The sequence below is a fragment of the Cyprinus carpio genome, chromosome B3 (assembly GCF_018340385.1).
Source record: "Cyprinus carpio isolate SPL01 chromosome B3, ASM1834038v1, whole genome shotgun sequence".
NCBI classification, from domain to species: Eukaryota; Metazoa; Chordata; class Actinopteri; order Cypriniformes; family Cyprinidae; genus Cyprinus; species Cyprinus carpio.
The window spans coordinates 22,954,152-22,975,076 of record NC_056599.1 but is presented as its reverse complement, the minus strand read 5'-3'; the positions used below and the strand labels follow the sequence as shown (position 1 = coordinate 22,975,076).

The window sequence follows — 20,925 nt, the reverse complement described above, 5'->3', positions numbered from 1 at the left end:
CAAAACAGCAGATGCTTTAATAAAGACCCAAAAGGTTTAATTATAGTTTTATTTGACCAACAAAGTGGAGTAAAACCATTAAGAGACAAACAATTGTAACCATCACCACATCACTATTCCATTACTTATTTCTCCCACTACAAATGTAAAACTAGGTCAAGATCAGTTAAAACCGCAGCTTTAATGAGGACATGCATCAGCGATGATACACTTCCACAGGCAAGTCAAAAAAAAAAAAAAATGAGCAATCTAGAATAAATCCATAAAGAAGGAAAGGGAGAAAGAATCTACAATACACAAACAAGATCAGAGATGCATACAAAGAAAAAAAGCATTTAGAAACTGATTTGCAACATCTCACCATATTAAGCCTGGGTCATACTCAAGGATCAAATCAAAGAGACCTCAGACTGAGCACTTGGCAACTCCAAGCACATCATTCATTGTGCCAAATATTCAGAAACACGTGACCATGAATGTCCTCAAAGCCACTTTGCGATTTGCCTTTTAATTGTGAAATCTGTGCAGTACATTGGTGAAGGTGTAAAAAGTTTTTTTTTAAGCATTTGCAATATATACTTAAGGGGAAAAGGTCTTTTTTTGTGGTTAAGAACGAACTGTAAGGTCTGCCAAAGGCCTTCTGGCTTCCAATGGAGTCCTTCTGGTCACACAGCCCTCCACACCCGCTCCAGCAGGAGACAGCTCAGCCGCAAGTCGTGCCCGACCCCGAAAGCCATTCAAAACAGGATCCCTCCGAGACCCGATCACCCTTTCCCTCCACTCGCGCACAAAATGCAGTCTAGAAAGTCGCTAATTACCGCAGACCTTTGCTCGTAAGAGTGGATAAACTGTCTCCTGCAAATTTTCCCTGTGGCAAATCCTATTTGTTTTGATAGTTGACACATATTTATTTTGTTGTTGATACAGGGGTTGGTTGGGGGGGTAGTTCAAGCCGCGTGTGCCTTGCCCCCCCCCCACCCCGCCTCCCCATCTTGGTGAGCTCCCCACACATCTCGGGAAGACAGATGCAGACCCATTTCGTTGTGTTAGCTGGATCGCCAGGTGTAGCTGTGCTACGGGGATCCGGTGTGGGTCCGAGGGAGGGTCTCTACACCCCCCCTCACTTTCCTGCATGGTGCTCTGTGGCTCCATTGCCCCAGACCCAGTGGATTTCGGTGGATTTCTACCCTCGCTGGACCAAAGTGATCTACAAGGATCCCCTTCACACCCATGCTGTCCACCCCTCGTACAACTGTGCCAGGTTGTCCAAGTTTGTCGCCTCTTTGATGACATAATCCACTTAAAGAGAGCAAAATACATGGCATTATCAAACGCACACAACAGCAGCAATAAGGCTGGATATATAAAAAGGAGGAAAGCTCACCTGCTCAGTGACACTCATTCTCCTGTTAGGGTCCACATCTCTCCCTTCAAGTTTGGCCTTCACCCTCTTCCACACACTGACAGCGTAGGAATTCCTCTCTTGCACAGCTGAAAGAAAAACTGCTGATAAGTGATCTTAGCAAAGCTTCAAGTTGATTTCATAAGAGGACTCCAACGAAAGGCACTATTTTTTTTGTTGTTAGTAAATGTTGTTTTTTTGATTTTATGTTTTTTTTGTGCTTGATGGTGGTGATCATTGGTGTGGTTCTTTTCATACTCAAGTTAACATTGATCTATCGATTAAAATAACGGCAAATTTGGCCCTTGAAGGTCAAACATGCAGATCTAAAGATTCTAAACTACTGTTCAAAAGTTTGGGGTCTTTAAAAGAAATTAATACTTTCATTCAGCAAGAAAGCATTAAATTGATCAAGCAACAGTAACGATATAAAGTTTAAAAAATATAAAATATTATATAAATATAAAAATATAAAATATAATAAAAAATATAAAAGCAAAAATATTTCTGTTGTTGGATGTTTTTGCACTGAAGTTTTAAACTATACTCTATACTGTTTTTTTACTGTATTTTTGTTCAAATAAATCCAGCCTTGGCAAGCGAGAGAAAAAAATAAAATAAATAAACCCCAAACTTTTGAATGGTAGTGTATTTATATCAATAGTTTTTAGAATAATTAAAATGTTAAAACTGAATGCATGATTAGCATTAACTTGATGAATAGTGCCTTTTAATACGCATCTTTTAAAATAACCACATATTGGTCAAACACACATATGTAAAATTGCTACACTTTAAATGGACCAATCTCTGAGATGACATTTGCATCACAACTAACCTCTTCCAGTTTTGGGATCCCGCACGGCTCTTTTGGGGCTCGGGGCCAGTCCTTTACTGTTGATCATCAGAGTGCTGGGGGGAGTGTCCACCGGGGTCCCAAAGTTTCGAGGAAGAGCTTTGCGGGCATTCTGAGACATGCTGTCAGGCTGGGTCTTCACCCCACTGCAGCGCACTGCTACAGTAACAGACAGAGAGAGAGTTCAAACTCAAATCACCTACAGACAAAAAAAACAGCATGAAAGAACCAAAGCTACATCTTAAACTTACCAGCAGCAAAGCTGGTCTGGACTGTGGAAGTCGGACTTGCACAGTCACTTCCTCTCTCAGTGACAAGAGGAGAGGCGAAGCTCACCAAGCCATTGTAGATGCTTAGGAAAAAAATAATAAAAAAAATTAACAAACAAATAAAATCCTGAAGGATTACAAGTTGGGTTCTGAATCCAGCACAAGTGCTCACCTCTGGCTCTGAACCTTTAGCTCCTTCAGAGTGGCAGGGATCTCCTGCAGCAGCTCAACCTGCTCTTGGCTGCGTGGTTGACCTGCAGCTTGCACTACTGTGAAAAGCACTATCTGCACATTATCCTGCCATGCTTTGTATTCTGACAGGAACTGACGCACACTGCCCTCATAAGTCACCTCCTCTCCCTCCGCAAGGGCATTTTCCTCATCCTGCCAAATTGAAAAACAGGTCTCATTAGAGTGCACACAGAAGATAGATATTCTGCACTTAAAACCACTTTTTGTCAGCGGTTAAAGGTGATCAATAAAGTATTCTGCATCAGAGGCTTATATACCTTTGCCATGGCGCGCAGGAGGTGCTTAACATCAGCAAGCTGGCGGTTGTGATTGGACAGGATGCCTTTAATGGAGTCTACCAGCAGCTGCAGGGTTTCGGTCACTCTCTCCAGCTGCTGCTCTCTTTCCTCCTGCATGGCTCTCTGACTGGACATCTCCTGGGTGAGCTGATTCTGTGCGTACACAAGCCACTCAGGCCCGCCAATGGACAGATCCATGGCAGGACTCTGCAAAGACACAATCCAATGTTTGTCAATACGACACCAACAGATTATGGTGAAATGTTTTTTTGGATTCACAAGTAGTTAAAGTGATTTGCAGGGATGCAATGATATGGTTTGACTAAATAAATTAAAAATAAAAAGCCAGAAACTAAAATAAATTGTTTTTAAATCCTACAAGTGAATTCAGGCATACTATCATACATGTAGAAGTATAAAAATGGATATTTAGAGATTCGCAGGATTGAAGTTTTAAACTTTTTAAATGTATAGCCTTTAAAATGCAAGTTAACCTTTACTGATTAATTAAATATTATCAGCCACAAAATATACAATACTGATTGCTATGCACTACAGTTCAAAAGTTTGGAGACAGAAGTTTTAAGAAAATGATAAATGGAGAGTAAATAAATTTGTGTGTTGTTACATGCTGCTGTTCTTCTTCAAAAAAAAAAAAAAAAAAAAAAAATGATAACTGGAGAGTAAATAAATGGGGGGGTTTACAACACTGATAAGAAGAAATGTTTCTTGAGCACCAAATCAGTATTAGAATGATTTCTGAAGAATCATGTGGCTCTTAAGACTGGAGTAATAATGCTGAAAATTCAGCTTTGTCATTACAGAAATTAAAATTTTTAAATAACTAAAGAAATTATTTTAAATTGCACTTTTTATATTACTAATCAAACTTGGTGAGCATGAGACTTCTTTCAAAAACAATAAATAAAACAAAAAATTAAAACCTTATTGACTCCAACTTGTGAATGGTTGTGTAGATAGTAGGGGTGCTCTGATTGATAAGTTAACGATCACTATCGGCCGATAATCGCTTTGGGATGATTGATCGGTGGTCTCTATAAAGGCTGATCTTATAAACCGATCTCAAGCCATGAGAGGTTTGGCATGACATGCAGTGGCGCCGTCTCAGTCTCTGTCCGATGCAGGTGAAATATTATAATGCTTATTATAATTATCATAATAAATTATTATGCTGCAACACGCTACACAGTTGACAGGAATTGTCACTTGCACAATCGAGGCAGTGTCGCACCATCACTAAAGTTTACAAAAAAGCATTTCTTTTTAATTCTTGCCAGTGTTTAAACCATTCTCGTGCGCTCTCCTGGTGGAGGGTTCACATGTATGCGGTATGCATTTTTTCCCGTGCTCAGGTTAACGGACTAAAGCATTCACACTGCACCCGCCAGTACATTCCAGTACAATTGCACAAGTAAAAAGCATTGAATAATGTGTTGCTTATATTTGTTGCATTTAAACACATCCATGAATGATTGTATTACTGTACTGTGTAAAAAAAGAGAAAAAAAATCAATGCTGAAAAAGCATTTTCATGTTTGGATTTGAAATTCAAAATAAGGGATAAATGTTGTGTATGTAGTAAACTAGCCACGGATCAGTTGCAGACTCCTGTGTGAAAGCACAGTGAGCACCTGCTGCTTCTGCACCGCTTACGTACCGCACATGGACTGCATACGCACTGCAGACGGAGTTTGTGTGAACCTCACATACAGCTCACAAAATCAGGCTTGTACTGTGTGTAAGCTATTGTGCAACAATTGCGAAATTTTAAAAACAAAAATGCACTGCATGATCAAACATTTAGGTGAGATAAATATATATTTAAAAAAAAAAAAAAAAAAAAAAAAAAAAATTGCACCCTCCACCCCTCAAATAAAACATTCCTAAGAGTCACCTAAGAAGGGAATTCATTTAAAAAAAATAAAATAAATTCAGGCCCTGAATAAATGTTGGTTAATCACTATAAATAATTCTACACGAGAAGGTGGCTTTAAAAAGATCGGTATCGGTCATTGTATCGGCAGATATTGCTTTCGACGATCAGCCTCAAAAATCCTGATCGGAGCACCCCTAGAAGATAGAATAAAAAAATATTTTAAAAGCCAGCAAGACTCACCAGTCTATGCAGCAGCTGAAGTTCAAGAGAGGAAACGGAGGTGCTAAACTGGGCAGCGTAGGAGCAGGTGGCCTGGCATCGTTTCACAAGTTCAAAAAGTGTAGCATCCATGTTCAAGGCTTCTGGAGTGCGGGTACGCAGACCTTCGAAGTTGAGAATGGTGCTGCAGAGAAAAGTAACCTGATTGGCACGCTGACTCTCCTTCATCACCAAGGCACGGCGTTCTGCTATAGTGGCCTCAAAGTCCTGCAGCACTGGGGGGGGGGCGAGTGTGCAGGGTTTGCACCAACGGCCCACTTCAGCCCTCTGCTCTATGCTGCCCTCCAGACTTGCCAACTTCTCCTGCAACACAAAAACCCAACACAATTTAGATGAAAAGGTGTCCATTTCACTTTGACTCATTTTCCAAAATGTGCAACGGTTTTAACCTGGACGCTGCCAATAGAAGCTTCGTCCTGACTGAGTTTGTAGAGCTTCTTCTTCATGTTGCTCAGGATGATGGAGCGAGGCGGCGGACTGACCGTCATGGGCTGCGTCCTCGCACCGAGAATGTCCTCATGCTGCCCACTGATGAGAGAGAGCAAAAGTTAGGTCACAAATTTACTGTTGCTTGGTAAAAATTTCATGGGTGAATTTCAGTCAAATCCCACTCATGTTCAGATTAGAATCTGCTGCGCTGACCAACAAAAAGCTGCTTGGTTTTAAAGTGAATGTAGTTAATGGCAATGCATTCCACACCTGTTTTTTTGCACACCAAGAACTTCACAGCTACAACTGATGACATTGTTTTTTGTAAACGGAGACACGTTTCTTACCTGGAACATGGCGATGTGAAGCTGAGTCCTTTGCAGGCTGACCTTACAAGCTTCAATGTTGACTTCTAGACGCCGTACCAGGTCCAGTTTTTTCCATGCTGTGTCGTAGGAGCTGGCCAGCACTGGTTAGCCCTGTTTGCATGAGAGCTGGGATATCCGTCCTGCCTGCACCCCTTGCTCTACTGCTTTCTTGCACAGGTCATCCAGAGAAACCTTCCCCTCAGCGCCAAAGTCCTTGGCCTCCACCTGGCCGATGAGATCCATGCCGAGGGCACTGAGAGCGCTGCAGATGGCCAGGCCCAGAGCCTGGGTGGGGAGCCCCATTAGCATCTGCCTCACAAAGTCTGCCGTGAAGGCTTTGATGGGCCGCATCATCTGGTCTTCACTCACTATAGTGGAGCCTCGGTACATGGGTTTCACTATGGCTACTGGGCCATTTGAGGGTGGAGGCTCATCAGTAGGTGTAGGACATGTTCCTGTTAGAAAAATAAGTGTGTCTATCAAAAAGCCTGATTCTGCACAATGACATACTACTCGTGTGAGCTACGTTGTATTTCTTACTTTATTCATGTGCCATTCCTAATATCGAAAAAATATCCATAACATATTGAGAAATTATCTAGTAGATGTTTACCAGATAAGCGTCTGTGCAAATGACCCACACAGACGGGAAGAAGTCTCGGATGGTCTGGAGTCTCTTTGGAAGGAAAATTTCCTCCAAGACCTGTCTGGTCTGCACATTATCAAAGAAATGGACCTGTGTAGCTCTGGACTCCCGGATATCACATCCACCTTTCTCCAGGCAGCAGGCAACATCCCATAGAGTTCAGCTAGAGTGGGGGGAGAACAGGGATTCATTTAGACAGAACTCTAATCTAATAAACACACATCTCATGGCATATGATCAGCTAGGGACAAAAACAGAAGAAAAACCTGACCCCCCCATAGTCATATGCTCTTTTTTTTATTGATCTCTTTCCACTTCAGTTATTTGCGGTCACAATTTGTTGCTTTCAGTCATTGCGGTTTCATGGAACACCATTCCATATGAATACCACAAATAATAATAGCATCAAAAAACACAGGGAAAATATGTGATTTTTACTTCAATCAAAAATAAGAACACATAAAATATTATTAACTTAAAATAATTACCAATCCCCAACATGAAAAAATTCTTGGCCGAAGCCGCACACCACTGAACAGTTTTTCACATTTTTTCCATTGTATTTAGCCATTTGTTTTTTTTCACCCATGCATTAATTAAATGTCCACAATGTGTTTTTTACTGTTTTGTCTTACTTTTCAAAGAAAAACTTGATTACAAAACAATTTAAAACTATTTACTTAACATTGAACATTATTTTTACCATTCTAGCAATGTTTTTTACCTTGTCAATCAAGAGAAGTCCAAAAGCAGTCTCAAGCTGTGCAAACATGCCATCAAAAAGCTACCAACAACATCTGACCGGCATCATCTTGGGTGTTTCCTGCACGGAGCTCTCCATGCTGCGTGGCTGGATCAGTTCTGAGTACTGAGCTCGCAGAACCCTGACACAAATCAAAGACACAAAGTTCAGTCCATCCAAATACAATAACATTACATACTTAGTAAATATTTATATTTTCCATGTTACCTGGTGATATCCAGATAGTGGTCACCTCGGATCCTCCTCCAAGGCCCATGGCGGTGTTACGAAGGTGAGCCTGTAGAACCTCCCCAGTCCCTGCCAGCGAAACCCCATCTGCGCACTGATCGATAAGTGGTCCAGCTCTGCTAGCATGGCCTCTAATGTATTTTCTCCCTTCAGCATGCAGCGCAGAGCCTCTGGGAAGATGATCTGACGGAAGTTTGTGTTGAGCTCTTCAGATATTAATAAAAAAATGTTTAAGAGGGGGGAAAACCTTCACTGAAACCACTGAATACCATTAAACACTGAGAACATTACCTGAAGGCAGGTGTAGACGCCATTGGCCAGGTAGACAACTTGTGAAGTCTCTGCAAGGCTGAGGATGTCCAGGTCATGTGACAGAAGCTGGCACTGCTGCAATAGCTGCACAAGGCATGTGATGTTTCCACTCATACTGCAGAGCTCTTCCAGGAACCAGGCACCATCACGGGACGTCAGCTCCACCAGCTGCTCTCCGGCACTGGCTGCAGCTCCCTCCATCACCAGGTTACGCCTGCGAAGCACAGAGACACTGAATTCTTTATTCTTTACTGAATTCTTCATGCGGCAACAAATGAAGGTTTTCACAATTCTTGTAGCTTTATTTTAAAGCCACAGACTCAGACCTGGTGAGGGCACAGAGGGCAGAGACGATGATGCCGGCCAGGCTGAAGGACCCGAGCTCGGCGTCCTCGTGCAAGAAGACTTTGATGCAGCGCTCGATCTCTTGCAGCTGCTCCTCACAAATGGGCACACCAGCGCCCTCTGCCTTCAGACGCTCTACCTGCCGCAGCAGCCGAGTGTTGGTTTCTGCTGCGTGGTGCTGCAGCGCCATCTCGATGCTAGACAGGAACTGACATGTTGCAGGAGGGGGCTGGGGTGTGCAAACTGCATTTCATACCTGAAAAGAAAAGAGAGTTCTTTTATGATATATCTTTATATTCAATTTTTAAAAAATGATTTTACAATTAATAAAAATGCATGATTGATTTTTTTCCAGATTTTTCAGGACATGAGAACCTTGATATACAAGTTTTAAAAGTTTAGGTTCTTGTTTTTTTTATTTTTTTTTATATAATACTTTTATTCAGGAAGGAGACACATCACAACAAATTATTACATAAAAAAAAAGTTTAAATATAATATTAACAATGTACTTTTTATCAAATAAATGCAGCCTTGGTGAGCATGAGACCTTTTAAAAACATTTAAAAAAATCTTACCAAAACACCATATTTTTTTAAAATTATAGTAAATGTTATTGTTTTCTTATTATGTGAAATTGGACCAGAAACTGATGAAAAAGCAGCCAAAAAGTTTGAACTGGAGACACAATCAGTAGTTTTGCACTTACTGGTGATAGATGGTCTGGCAGTGATCATACGGTCATGTCACACACCAGCTCCTCCATCCACTGTTTCCACGTGTGAACTCTGTGCCTGAGCACCACTGCACGGGGGGTAAAGCAAGGCCACGGTGGGCATAGCTGTGGTAGGTGTGCTCGAGACAGCCACGCAGCTGAGAGCGCCGCTGCTGTAACAGAGCACTCACCTCCGCCTCCAGTGGCCTCACACTGGCCATTAGATGTGCCTGGCCTGCATTCTGCAAGAAAGAAGTTGCTGGCACGTAGCTAGGTGGACCTGCAGTTTACACAGACCAAAGGAACAAATTAGAAGTTTGCAAGTGCTTCTTTTGCTTCTCATTAAACTTCCGTTAACATTCTGTAAAAGAAACCCAAAATGATCTGCCACCTAAACTCAATAGGGCTACTGATCTCTCTGGAGGAGACTGGCAAGCTGGGTGGCCTCTAGACTGGCAAAGGCAGCATGATACTGAGAGATGCACTGATCCAGATCTGACAACTTCCCCTGAATAGCATCCTGTACAGTCTCTTGCTTGGACTGCAACTGAGTGTGCTCGGAGTATCTGGAAAGAGATGGGAGAAACGAATGACAGTAAGTTACTTATAATCTGTACCCATCAAACTCTACACTATTTACATGCTGAAATAATAAACTGGACCAGTGAACATGATTCCTTGGTGGTCTCGTCTGCTGACCTGTGCTCCAGGGAGTGGATGGGATGATCTGCTCTGGTGTCGGGGCTTCCTCCAGGAACTCCATCTCCTCCAGCAGCTTGCCCTGCACTTTCTCCAACGTGTGTTATCTGCTCCTGCAGGCTTTAGGGTACTCATCCACTGCCTCCTCCACCTGTGGCGGCAGCACTCCATCATCTCATCGCGAGGGTTCTTGACCAGTTCACCTTAAAAAAAACAAACAAAATCCAAATTTATTTGTATAGCACTTTTCACAATACATATTGTTTCACAGCAGGTCTTTACAAGAAAAATGTTAATGAGTATAATATCTTAACATCTTCATGCCTTACAATGGCATTTAGCATATTAGAGCGGGGAGATAATACTGTTTTTCATTTTGTGACAAATAGCAAGTTCCAAGCAGTTGAGAAATGCTATATAATCACTCTATGCAAGTATACTGCATGTATGCAGATAAAGTTGTGCATACTTGTAAATCCACCTTTTTATAAAGAGCTGGGTGATAATAGTTAGTTAGTTTTGTACTGAAAATAAATCAGACAGTTGAGATTTGCTATTCAGTTCAAATTGCTCAAATTGAGGTGCACATGCAGACAAACCGGGATATAATATACATTTGACTTTATGTAGAGAGCTCAGCCACGACATTGTGATGATATAAACCAGCTTAACTGTCATTTTTTGTTGTTGGTATCCAAGCTTGAAGAATTAATCAGTAGTTTGGTTCCCCTACATAGTGACTGTCTTCTTATAGCAACAAGGCTCAACCAGGGGAAACAGTTTAAGGATGGAATACCTGCTTACCCAACCAATGCCATGAAGCAGGAGGAGTGTTGAAGAAATTCATTATTTAGGCAAAAATTCATATATTGAAATCAACATACCTCACATTTAAGAGGCCAATGTACATATTTGTACCATCTGCACTTAAAATTCTCACCTTAATCTCAGCCACACGGGAGGGAGAAGAGGCTACGTGTGATGTCTCGCTCCATCTCTCTCTTGCTCTGCTTGTTCTCTGCTTGCTGGCCACCACCTCCATACACAGCACCCTGCAAAGCCCACCCGCCACCTGCTGTCCACGTCCACCAGCGGATCATAGACAAAACGTGCCTCCAGAAGAGTCAAGAGGGTCTCTCTACCACGCCGCCTTATCTGCGATGACTATTGAAAGAGAAAAGGACACATTTTCAAATTTGTATGCATTCTTCTAAAATTAAACCATTATGGAATCAATTTCTATTTATGAATCCATCTCAGTTCTTACACTGATTCACAGGGACAGTTCTAAAGATGCCCTCCACCCCTGTGACCCCAAAAGCGGTCTCAATATTGTGTGTCATACGGAAAGGAACTTCTGCTGGGACTCTCAAGCTTTTTCCTGTTAGGATGACACGAGGTATTTAAATGTCCTATGCACTGATATGGTATGTTTTGAGGCATTCTCAAATGAACAAGCACTACACCCCTTCTACAAAACAGACGTTTGTTAGTTCGATGTGCACAACCTCACCAGTCGTCATATCAATCAGCACATTGTCAAGATGACGATCTCCTAAATCCAATGATGTATCCCACCATTGATCATAACAGCCAGTGGATCTGCGCATAAGACTAAACTGAGAAGCATAAGATTGGTCTAATTCTAGTGCAAGGCATTCTATTCTACAACACTGTGTTTCCGTAGAATTAGGATAGGACATGTGAATAGTGGTTCCTCTGACCGGAGTCACGATCCCACACTCACTGGGGGTGGTACAGGAGCAACCAGAGCTCTTTGCCAACGAGGTTAGGGGGTGTAGCCGCCATCAAGCTACTCGTGAGAACGGTCTCTCATGACACTCAAACGGCCCAGTCACGGCGCGAACACATCCCATGTAACTGAGCCGAGACAGCCTTTTAAGGCTAGGGACTGATTCTTACTGTTAATAGAGAATGCTCACTAGGGCGTGGAAACCATGGGAAGTTTTGAGGGTCTGCTGAAAGGGAGGTCCTGTGCCTAGGATTTTAAGAAAAAGTACAAGATGTGGTCAAAAATTTTAAACTATTCTCTTCACCAATCGAAGGGGAAAGCCAGTCAATAGGGCTGAACTAATTACATCAACTGGAAAATGACAACTGCATTTTTTAATTTTACATTGAAATAATTAAACTTATGTAAACAAATGGCATTAGTTAACTACAAAAATCCTGTTAAAACCATGTTAACAAAAATAAAAAATTAAAAAATTCTGAAGCATTCTATGCTAATTTGTTCCTCTCACCTTCTGAGGCTTGGACCACAGCCTCACGCTGCATGCCACAGCGGTTGTACAGACCAAATAGGGGATGTGGCTCCATCCACAGCCACTGGATGAGGCCTGATCTGGGGCCCAGCGGTTATGATAATTGTTAAAGACTTGTGACAGAATAATGACTGGGCATATGTGATGGAAACAAAAACCTGTGACCCTCTCCTGGTTGGATTCACTTTAGTGAACATCGGTCGTTGACGAGAGACAAAGACTGCATTGATCCTATCATCCAAATGCCCAGTCCTCCAATCCTAAAAACACAAAGTAATGTGTCATGGCATTATAAATCGGGATAATTCACACAAAAAAGAATAATAAGGCCTTGCTCAATTATATTGATTACTTTTACGCCAGCCTTTATTAGTTTTGGTGGCAACTGACTTTAAAAGGAGGGACAGAAATTCAAGTAATATGTTTAATATTGTCGTGCGAAGACAACACAAGTCTTATAGGTTCGAAAACTGATATGAGGCTGTGAGTTTTTGGTGATGGGCGTTGTAGACACGTTTTAAAAACTGCATACCTTTGCCTAGGTAAGGATCATTTCTGCCACTCAGAGCCTAGAAAGTAAAAGCTTCTTGGGTTTGGGTTTAGTTGGCAGGATGGTTGATGGTATTGCCTACGCTCCTGGATGGTGATCTTGATCACTGGGTAGCAGGACACCCTCTCCTGGCTAGCGCCAGCTCCGTCGTTTGGTCATGGCAGTCAGGCGGGGGGCGGGGTGGGCTGATCTCATCTAGCTGAGCAGGAGGTTAACCTAGCCCGTTTTTTGTGCCTTTGCTGCAAGCTCACAGCATGATCTGTGACCAGGATGGGGTTAGGAATAAAAAGGTTTAACTGCACAGCATGCTATATCAAGATTCAAAAAAAAATTGCAATGTGGCCCCCCACACAGCTGTACTGACCTGTTTGAAGGGGCACCCAGCTGTGGGCAGGATTGGCTAGGGATTAAGAGGTCTCTCCCCCCTCAGTCTCTCTAGAGCAATTGTGGATGGTGCTCTCTCCGTACGTCTCCTGCAAACACGCCTACGTCTAGGAGTTCTCCGCCGGAGCGAGCCGTGATGCTGCGTACATGATCCAGTGCCAAAACCACAGGGCTTCATCAGAGCAGGAGTGCTTCTCCTCTCATAATAGCCACCTTCTCATCCCTAAACCCCAACAAGAGATTGAGAATTTAAATGTGATTTTCCAAGAGGCATGACGTCACTCACTCAGAATGACAGGTTTTCCGTCTATTTTGGATTTCCAGGGTGGTGACCTTTACTTGCGGCAGAGAGTGTTGTTGTTCTCGACACTCTTTTCCACCTCGTTCCCCAGCTGCTGAATCCTGCGCAGAACGTGCAGGTGTTGCTGTTGCAAGACCCCAGCCAGAGGCTCGTCCCAGAGCAGAGTGACCCTCCTCAGCTTCGCCCACCAACCACACTTGCACCTGCAAAAACACACGCCATCAAGAAAACAACTCTTAAACAAAATGGCCTTTAACACAAAACAAGACACGTACAGAACAGCAAAGTCCTTTTATTTAATTACCTGTAGCACCATGGTGGGGTTGGCAAAGAAGAGAGCTTGTCTACGATCTTGCCGTAGCAGTCCTGCCTCAGGCCTGAATCTTCGCTAGAATACCATCATGTCTTCCTACGCCGCGCTGCTCTCTTGAGAAGTCGGCCCGCTGCCCGTCTCGCTCTCACCTCCACAAAGAGCCTCTCCCTGCATTGTTCCCACAGAAAGGCGCGTGGCAGGGACGACGGCACACAGCTTATTACCTAGCAGAGATGCAAACAGACTTTTTCTTCCCCAAACTCTATATATGATCCACCTAAAACAGAGAAACTGACGATTGTTTTTGTGTTTAATGTCTCCATAGAGAGGAAAGCCATTAAATGCCAGAGCATTTTCCAACTGTCTCAAAAAAAAAAAAAAAAAAGCGAAGCAGCAGAATGATGAAGACACTGACTATAGTATCTATGGCCTAAGGTTAGCCAGGATGTCCCCGGCCTGGAAAAACAGTATTGTACCTGCAGGCCGCGCCTCTGCCACCAAGAGAGATAGATCCAACCATGGCACCGCGTTAGAGGATACGGTGGGGATGAATATTGAGCGACCTCTGCCACAGCAGGCCTGACAGGAGCTCTGGCGGATGTAAGCCTCAGGGTGATTTAGTCTGGAATAGAATAACTGAGGTATGAACATACTTAGAGAGAAAACGAGATATTAATATTACATGAATAAGAAATAACCATCTACATGATATAAAGAGGAAAGTGTTAATTACTGTATTAATGTTCAAGTTCTTACCTCTCCAGGGTGCAGTGGGGGGGGTGGATGCCAGGCCGTGTTCCAGACCCTCTCTTAATTCCGCAGCATGCTTTCACAAGCAAGCGCAGCGGAGACGGAGGGTTGCCATGACAATGACATCATCACTGCTCTGTTTGCTGCTCTGGTTGGTTTAGGGCAGCTTGGGGTCGTCTTCATCTATTGGCACCCTGATGATCAAGACACCAAGAAGTTTGATTGATTTCTGTTTTAGAAATGTATCACTGCGTAAATATTAGAGGAGGAATCCTCTGACCTGCCCAGCGTTGAGTTTGGAAAGGTGAAGTGAGGTACGCTCTGCAGGACACCCGGTACAGGCTGAAGATTCGGTGCAAAACCACTTCCCTCCAACACCCCAATTCAGCCCATCGGTCAACAGTGTCCCCTCCACCTCAGATCAGCCACGGACAGGCACTCCAACAGCTGTCTGATGATCACATCCACCATGTCGTCCCTCCTCATCCTCTTTCATTCTTGCAAGGCCATGTCCTCATCCTGCAGGAAACACAATGACAATGAATACACAAAATGAGAATTCACATCCCCATGGCAGATAAATGAACATCAGCATTAACCGCGACGGTAAAAAGATACAAGGTAAAAATAAAATATATTTAAGAAATTAATACTTACTTTATTTTAAATCGCACAGTTTTAAATTTCAATCAAAAAATGGCAAGATAAAAAAAAACATAAAAAAACAACTTTCCAATAATTTTTTTAAGAAGAGAATTTAAAATTTGGAAGTTTTTAAACTTTCCACTTTTGCCAAAGAATCCTGAAAAATATTATCACTGTTTCCACAAAAAATATTAAAACTGTTTTTCAAACTCTGATAAAATGTTTGAGCACCAAATCAAAACACACAATGATTTCTGAAGGATTATGTGAAAGTGAGTGGAGTGGAGTAACTTATTAATAATTAAGAAACAAATTTCAAAATATATTAAAATAGAAAAGTCATTTTTAAATATGTAACAATTTTCACAGTTATTACTGTTTTTACTGTATTGTTTATTCAAAAAATAACATTTCTGCCTTGTGAGGGCATAAACGGTCTCCTTCAAAAAACAACCAATGGAAGAAAAGAAAAATTCCTCAACCCCATAACTCCTTGAACTGCCGTATATTTAAATGAAAGGTCTATGTTTTTTAGCTATTTATTTTCCATAGTTTCCATAGTTATTAGAGTCCACAGTATGAAAACCACTCGATCCCCACGCTCCCATACACACCTGTGAACGCCATAACCTGAATTCCAGCTGGTGCGAAACCTGGCATGACACAAAGGCCCCGAAAATGGTTTCCCTTGTCCTCAGCACTACCTGGTGCATGCTGTGTAGCACGTCCTCTATTCGTTTTCTTCTCCCCACGGTAGCAACGCGAACCCCTTTCTCCTTGACTTATCGACAGGGACAGAATAAACACAAAAACCATAACGTAGGAGCAGATCAATTTTTTTTGTAAACTAACATAGCAATTTTACCAGGAAACATACCTGTTGCCTTGTACACAACCTTCCAGTCCCCAATCTGTCGCCCAGCTAGCACGAGCAGCCCCTGATTTGGCCCCTTCAGGAGCCATCTGAGTAGTTGAGAGTTGGTACAACTTGGCCAAGGGACGAAGTCTGCTCTACCTCAAACACCAACACTGCCGCTGTAGATCAGAACAAATCCACACTCTTTCAGGATCCTTACAAAGAAAATCAAAGACAATGTCAATCAAACACCTATACACCACACTGCAGAATGCAATTACGATCATCCTATTTGACTTCAACCATTCATGACCCAATCGCATGGGTTAGATGCCACTGGCATTAAGCTCCCGGTAGTCTCTGTCCCCCCCCCCCTGTAATATGTTGGCCATTCCCTACTCTCCTATCCCAGCCGGCCCCCACCAACCACTTTGGTCCAGAGCAGATCTTGGATTGTCGAATGCCTGTAGAGGCGTGAGATTGACCCAGATGTTCCTTTTACACCACCATTGTTAGATTGATCGAGACGTCAGATACTTCACAGCCGCTCTAGCCGCGACAAAATGGCCATTTGCACAGCCAGTAAGTTTACCAGCATATCACGTAGAGCACTGACACTCACGCAGACGCTGTCACGCTGACGCCACTTTCCAGAGTGTAGTCAGGTATCGTACAGCGCACACGTGGGCGCATCAGCTCTATTTGACGTAGCGATGGATACGGACTCGCACAGACAACAATGTTTCTGCCTAAAGTTGTGTACCCCCCCCAGAGAAGGTGCTAAAGACAGTCCATAGCTGACCAAACACCCAAAAGAGACAGATTACCGTGTGTAATCCATGTCCCCATTTATCATCAGACTGACTACCTGTAAACTACCCAACAATACGAAACACAGCACATGGTTATGCCTCGGAGCAGGACGCGTCATAGTATACAGAACAGTTAGCTCTTTCTCGATCTCCAATCTCCAGGTCCCACTTCCTTCCCCAACAGTGCCCTCCAGTGACAGCTGCTGAAGCTTTGCACCAAGTCCTGACCGTTCAGAGTCGGCTCACTGATGGCCTTGTTGGCACAGACTCAGCAGACGCGTAGTCAAGGAGGGCCCGATATTTTCCTTGCTTGCGAGCACTAATTTCACCGCAGTCAGACATAAGCTCCATAGAGGTGAGAGGTCCACTATGAGCAGACGATCCTGGAGGAATCATGTTGAAGAGGTCACAGAGACATCACATGACATTCATGATTATACATAATGAGGAATGAGAACCTTACCTTTGAGGTTTTTGGAAGAAGAGCTGCCGTTGGAAAGTGGGTGTAATCGGAGAGCATGTAGCCATGGCTGGAACATCCTGCGCTTGCAGTTGTGGTCAAAGCTTCACTGAAAGAGCGCTGGAATGGGGGTCATAAGCCACGTCCTATAGGGAAAAAACAAAGAACAGGTAATCTTTCTCTAAAAAGGAAAAGTCACAGGACAATGTTATTTGCATGCCACCATGTTTGTGTGGTGGCCTCAAACCTCTGGGTTCGGTTGCAGAGAGAGTTCTCTAAGAGCGGTTGTCACATGCAGCGCCGGGGCTGAGTGTGGGCAAGGAGTCCGATAGGGTGAGAGTGGAGAGACGCCGGGGACCCATAGAATGCGGCCCGTCTGTTTCAGGTACTTTTCACCATGGTGCTGAAGATGACAGCCCAAATGTAACTCATCATCAGTATCATACACAACATTATGTGAACAATCTACTGTTCATACGTAGTTACTCACTCATACGATGCAAGAACGGTCTGGTCCTGTTCGTGATTGGTTGCAGTGATGGACTCCAACAGCGCTTTCGAAGGAGCTGAACCTCATGGGCCTTCTGGAGTCTCTGATGGGGCCTGGGCTCACCACAGCAGGAAGAAGCCTCTTCAGGTCTGTAAACCCAAATAAACTTTAATAATACATAACACACCAACATGGCTGATCAGTGAAGCTGTTCATGGAAATGGATTCCACATGTTTTCGGACCAATGTAACCCACAAACAAATAATGATTTTTAAAGATCATATTCCCAAAAGCAGTTTCCTAATTTCTACTAACAACAATTAGTTGAGCATTACTAAGTGAAAAATGCTGCTTCGCTCGCTGCTATTGTTTTTGTATTGGCATGGCCTTTTCCAGGCCTGACAAGAAAAAAAAAACTCTACTAATACTACGTGTTCCATGACTGTGTATATTATCATACCAATCTTGTCCTTAGTTTGTAGAGTTAAGAATGCCATAATCCTGCCCTCAGGGAGCAACTCCACTGGGCACAGCACTTACTGGGGGGCAAAATCCCCCCTCCCTCAAATCTGCTCAGAGTCTCTGGAATGGCAGACAGATTAAAACAATTTATTTTTTTTTTTCCACATGAAAAACTTTCCTCACATTCCTTACAGGCGGATAAGCTCCGAGTCAACCATTTTCTGCTACTACACACCTGATTTAGTTAAAGTCGTCTTGAAGTTGACACTGGAACTGCTTGGCTGTTCTATTTTGAGATGTTCATCATGCGGGTTCTGCCACTCCTGCACGGACTCCCAGTCCGCATCAGTGCCACTAAACACTCCCAAGCCTTATTAGCCATGAAGTAGAGCACTTCTGGAGAAACACTACCTGGAACTTCAACAGCACAAGTTTCCTTCCATCTCCTGTTAACACAATAAGAAACAATAAGCTCCAAGGCAACTTCTGCAAAAAAAAAAAAAAAAAAAAAAAAAACATCATGGGCATAATAAGCTCGGATATCATTAAAAGATAATGGATTTGAAGCCTTTGGAAAATACTTTGATTTGCAAATTCTTACATCATTCAACAGATTTCATTCATGAATAAATGATACATTATAGATCTATTCCCAACAAGCTGTATTTAAGTGCTTATGTACAGGCCTTTGTAATGCAGCTCAAATGTGAACACCCCGCCTACACTGGCCGTTTCATTAAACACTACTATGAAGTACAGTTTGAAAAGAAAGACTAATAGCGAAATCACAAAAAGACCAACAATGAACTAACCACTACACAACATGAAACTATAACTGTGCCAATAGTTGTTGGCACGTTCCTCTGTGCATCTCAGTTGTTCAACAATTCAGAACAAAGGCAAGTCACTATTGTGCTTTATGAATGATGTAATTGAATCATTCACCTCGTATGAATTCTTCAAAACCTAATCTTCTTGAGTAATGAAAGCACCACTGTCTGTTTGACATTCGGCAGTGGTTCAATTTTGAATCAGAGTGGTAAAAAAAATATCAACTGGATTCAATATATATCCATCCTTTTTGTTACCTCACCCCTAGTCAGGTTTATCCCGCATTTCCTTTTCTCATGTGAGACCATTGTATGGAAAAATACGCACCACTTTTCGGCTGGTGTGTTTTGGGCTGGAGGTGGTTGGAAGCCAGTGAGTGTTAACAGGGAGCGCTCAAAACCTTTAATGAAGCAGTCCCTCCCGTGTGCGGCACGACGAGCTGCTCTTGGTACTCTACACGCTGCCGTTCTCAAGTGACCTTGGGAACAATGCAACATCAACATTTGGTATGAGAACAGGCGACTAGAACTAATTTGCAACATGTGTAAAGTAAGGTTATTTATTTTCAGAACAACACAACGACATTACTTTCCCCTCAGCCTGCTTGCCACTGATCCTAGCCAGCCCATGCTCTTGCCCACTGGTTGGCCAGACTCCAGGCTGCCAGACCTTGTATGGGCTTCAGGGCATCGCGCAGCTCCAACACGACGCCCTCCACTACCATGGGTGATTGGCCACCCTCCATTTCCTCGCACCCTACATGGCAAAGCACAAAGCAAAAACAATGAACCTAAGGCTTTCGGATATTAAAGTCCTAATACGCAGAGCAGTGCCATTACAATACTGACTTCTCAAAAAGGAGCAATTGTTTGGGAATATAATTGAGGAATAGTTCCAACAGCCTTCACCTATTTTCAGGTCATCATTTATTTTGCAAAATTTAAAAAATGTATTTGGCAAAAACTTAAACAGTGTCAATGACAATGGACATTTAGAATCTAACTTAAGACTGTAGTTTTGCTTAATGCCTATTTTCCTAGTTTGTTGGAGCGTCTTTTAACAACACTGCTTGCAAGTCTTACCTGTTCACTACTGTTTTTGATCTCAGTGGCATGTCAAAGCCATGACGGAACCGTGACTGCTGTTTGACCTGAGAGAAGCGCCCACCGCTCATCAGTGCCAAACGACAATTCTGTTAGGCCAGTCCCTGGCACGTGCTGTCCTGTTTTGAAGTTAGAAAAATGGTCCTGATTCCCTAAATACAGGGAGCAAAGAAGATTAAAAAATTAAAGCTGAAGATAAAAACATGGTAATGTCATGGTAACACCCATTACAAGTCCTTGGAATGGATAAAGCTAGCATTTTCATAGGGATAACTTGAAGGCTAGTTGTGTAATATAGAGAGGACAGACCTTTGGTTGGTGCAGTGAGAGCGCTGGCACAGCCTTCATACGCATTGTACATGATTTTCTTCATGGTTTCCAGGAACTTCAGAAGCAGAGTCATGCGGAGCTGGTTGGTGTGGTGTGCCTCAATCACGCTCTCTCCTCCACTCCACTGACTCAACTCCTGCTCTGTGTTCAGACTGTGAGCCGCCAGGCTGCGGATCATACCTACACAGTGGATAAAATAGACTATATCATAAACACACGACACACTACAACCATTCAAAAGTTGGGGCGCAGTAAGTTGTAAAATGAATACTTTTTATTCAGCAAGAATTCATTCAATTCCATTAAAAGTGACACTGAAGACATTTTATAATGTTGAATTTTTTCCTTGCAAATAAGTGTTTTTCTTTTAAATTCTTTATTCAGCAAAGAATTCTAAAAAAAAATTTTTTTTTTTTGATAAGAATTCTTTTAAACAAATCGCACTTTGAGCACTAACTCTGCATATAGTGGAATTATTTTCTGAAGGATGATGTGACACTGAAGACTGGAGTGTCCGTTGACAAAGTCCAGGTTTGCAATCACAGGAAAATGGTATTGTAAACAAATAGTGAACCGGCGGCAAACCCAATATATAGTGTGCTGTGCACTCAACC

At 42.7% G+C, this 20,925-nt stretch overlaps 1 pseudogene; it reads right to left on the bottom strand.

The window, feature by feature from the left end:
* Positions 1-818: 818 nt before the first annotated feature.
* The window catches only part of LOC109048767, a 34,053-nt pseudogene continuing 13,946 nt past the window's right edge, over positions 819-20,925 (bottom strand).